Source organism: Protobothrops mucrosquamatus, unplaced genomic scaffold (genome assembly GCF_001527695.2).
Source record: "Protobothrops mucrosquamatus isolate PMUCROS unplaced genomic scaffold, P.Mucros_1.0 scaffold3533, whole genome shotgun sequence".
Lineage (NCBI taxonomy): Eukaryota > Metazoa > Chordata > Lepidosauria > Squamata > Viperidae > Protobothrops > Protobothrops mucrosquamatus.
In genome coordinates, this window is record NW_015389502.1 from 24,127 (window position 1) to 28,015 (window position 3,889).

The window sequence follows — 3,889 nt, forward strand, 5'->3', positions numbered from 1 at the left end:
GTGAGGAGTCCTGTCGCCACTTTTCAATGGCAGGGAAAGAAAGAGAGAGCGCCTGTGTCCTTCGCTCACTGGCTTCACTCACTGGCCACAGGACGGAATCGGCTCTCACTGGTCACTTTTCCTCCCTTGCAGCAGCAGAATCTTCCTTGCTCAATGCCCTTTTGCCCTCCTTAGAACTGCTACTGTCATAAAGGAATCGGTTTTTTAAAAAAAAACGTATTCTGTTGCCTGCTTTTTGGTTCCAGGAAAATATTCTCATTATCTAACTCAGTGGTTCTCAACCTGTGGGTCAGGACCCCATTTGGGGTCGATCGACCATTTCACGGGGGTCGCCAAGCAAGGCTGTCCGCCATTTTTTTTCCCCTTTTCCGGCGGGTGCCTTACCTCCCTTGGGCTGGGCCAGCTGGTCGGCCTGCTCCGTCTCTGCCGCTTGCCAGCTACGCCTTGGCCGGCGCAGGGGGCGGAACCACGCATGCACGGCGCTCCCGGGCAGGGAAAGTCCTCGACTTACGACTGGCCGGGTAGTCCTCGACTTACGACCGGTTTAGTCCTCGACTTACGACCGGTTTAGTCGACTTACGACCAGTTGGGGTCGCGGCATTAAAAAGGTTGAGAACCACTGATCTAACTGGATTTTAAAAAGGCAAGTTAAACACTGCTACGCCTGTTACTTTGACAATTCTGGTGCAAATTCTGTAACATTCACGACTCACTAGAGTCCCAGACGCCATGCACAATCCTCAAGCTGGTCAGGATCTCCTGCCAAGCCCTCTGAAGGAACATCAGGGTCGTGCAGTGGCGGGGGGTGGATGGGGGGGACAGAGAGCTCACCAGGTCATTTTTCTGACTGTATTTCAGAGCATGCATGGGAAAATTTACCACTTCAGAACCATCCTGATGAAGGTCACGTGCCCTCCGGGTGAGAAAAGACCGAATCACAAGAACTGCCAGATGGTTCCTGGATCACCGGTGAGGAAAGGGCTTTCATGCCCTGTTTTTTAGGATGGGCTTTATGGAGATATTCCTAGCTGTTAGCACAGCTGAAATCTGGGCAGGCTGGAGGTAGCCCAGTCACGGTGGGGTGTGTGTGTGTGTGTGCGGGAGGGGGGGAAAAGTAGAGTGGGATTTGGGCCTTTGGGACTTCCAGCCAATATAGAACACCTTCAGCAGAAAGATGAGTGGGGCTGCCACCCCCATCGCCTGCAGAGCTCCCCTCTGCCGCCCTGGCACCAACAGAGTTTTCAGCTGGGCAGAGGTGCCAAAGCCAGAGGAAGCCAAACTCTTCTTTGAAAAGAGGGGGCGGACTCCCAATGCAAGCCCCTCCTGCCCTCCATCCATCTGGGGGCCGTATGCTGCCGCACTCGTGGCCCCTGCAGCCCCCCTCCTTTCTCCAGCTGCTCCAGGATGATCGCTCTGTGGAGGAGGGGCTGCCTCCACCTGGCACGTGCCACCAGCCCGTTAGCCACCTTTGGCTGCTGCGGCCCCATCACTGGCAGCAGGATGGGAAACGGACAGCCAGCTGCCCATAAAATACAGAGCCACGTAGGAGGCTTCCTTTGGATGTAATGGAGATGCAGAAAAAAAGGGAGAGGGAGGTCGAGATTTTGGGAAAGATGAAGGCCAACTTCCATGCAAGAGCTCTGCAAACTCGTGTCTGCTTTATTTCTTTTATGCCTGTAGAAATATTTGTGCTACTTGGACTTGGCAACCTTCCCTGCTTTCGACATCCATAAAGTAACAGTAAAAAGTTGCGAGGAGTACCAGGCCACCCCAAGTCCTCCTGTCGTCACACCTGAAGAAGAACCTGAGAAAGAAGAGGGCACTCCGTACATGTGAAGGGAGCGGCTCCCCGCCTCCTCCTTTAGGTTGAGGGCCACACGGTGGACCCCCAGCCCAGCAATCCGTGCCCCCACCTGGGTGCCCGTGAAATGAAAATTCAATAACGTTGAATGTTTAAAAATGGAATGATTCAAAATCTCATGAGTGGCAAAATGCTCTGCTTGGTTCTTAATCACGCGTTGCTTATAGCTCCCTCCCGTCATGGAGCCTCCTCGCTTTATTGTACCCTTTTTTGAACTCCGCATTCCTCAGTGGTAGACAAAACTGCTTTCCAAATCCTGCCCCAACCGTGAATAGGCTAAAGTAGACATTTAGTGTTGATTGCCTATATTGCTAGAATCTGGCCAGACTGCCTGCCATCCCTTGGGAAATGGCAGACCTCGGGGTTCAACCTCAGGGTTCCCCCACCCATGGACTCTAAGCCAGTGAAGGCGAACCTTTTAGAGACTGAGTGCCCCAATGCCACCCTGCCCGCCACCCTGTGCCCCGCCTGCCCACAGGGCCACCCACTGCTTCCACAGCCTGCCACAGCAGATCACCCAGGCAGCCCAGCAGCACCATGGTGGCCACACCCTCCATCGCGCCCTGCAGCATCATCTGCACATGATGGAGCACGAGGGCGGAGTCTTGTCCCCGCTACCCGGCTGCCATATCCTTGGCTGCGCTGCTCTGCACGGGCCGTGCCCAGGGGCAACTCTCCTCCAAGGGGACTGCTGGTGAGGAGTTGGCTATGGGGGGGAGGCAGGGCTGGGGCGATGGCATGTGTGCCCACAGAGAGAGCTCTGAGTGCCATCTCTGGCACGCGTGCCATAGGTTCGCTACCACTGCTCTAAGCCAGTGGTTCTCAACTTGTGGGTCGGGACCCCATTTGGGGTCGATCGACCATTTCACGGGGGTCGCCAAGCAAGGCTGTCCGCCATTTTTTTTGTCCGCCATTTTTTCCCCTTTTCCGGCGGGTCCCTTGGGCTGGGCCAGCTGGTGGTCGGCCTGCTCCGTCTCTGCCGCTTGCCAGCTACGCCTCGGCCGGCGCAGGGGGCGGAACCACGCATGCACGGCGCTCCCGGGCAGGGAAAGTCCTCAACTTACGACCGGTTGGGTAGTCCTCGACTTACGACCGGTTTAGTCCTCGACTTACGACCGGTTTAGTCCTCGACTTACGACTGTTTGGGGGCGTGGCATTAAAAAGGTTGAGAACCACTGCTCTAAGCTGAAACGTCTCTTTACTCCCCCCCCCCTTCAGCCAGCAATTCCACCACACTGGCATAAAGCCGCAAGAAGGAAAGAAATCTGAAGAGGCCAATGAAGTGAATATAACAGGGGGAAAGGGAGGTTCGGCAGAAACAGAGGAAGGGCGCAGAACTAAAAAAAATGCAACGGTCATCTCCAGAAGCTGTAGGACCAGCATCAGGAAGAAAGGCTACGGCTTAAATGCACTGAGATTTGCAATAACATCAGAAACAACAACAAAAAAGCGTTTGGAGGCTCATTAGAAGAAAAAAAAGGGGTTGTAGAACTTTGCAAGTAGAAAGTGGTAAGAATGCAGGGCTCCTATTTTACATTTGTGTCATGAGGCCATCCCATGCCCCTGGGGAAAGAGGGAGCAGGGGAGGTGAGAGAGATGATTTAAACAAATTCAGGTCTTCAGGGCCAGACATCCCAGGATCCTGAAGGAACCAACAGAGAAGTCCTGGAAGAGCTCTCATCTTCGAAAAACAGCAGCAGACAACAAAGTGCACACACCTATCCTGTGCAAAATCCTCAAAGCCTGTTTGACAGCATGTTTGTCAGCACTCTGATAGGAAGAACTGGTCACAAGAGTGCAGCCTGGGTTGGTGGCAGATAATGCTAGATCAGTGGTTCTCAACCTTTTTAATGCCGTGACCCCAACCGGTCGTAAGTCGAGGACTAAACCGGTCGTAAGTTGAGGACTACCCAACCGGTCGTTAGTCGAGGACTTTCCCTGCCCGGGAGCGCCGCGCCCCTGTGCCGGCCGAGGCGTAGCTGGCAAGCGGCAGAGACGGAGCAGGCTGACCACCAGCTGGCCCAGCCC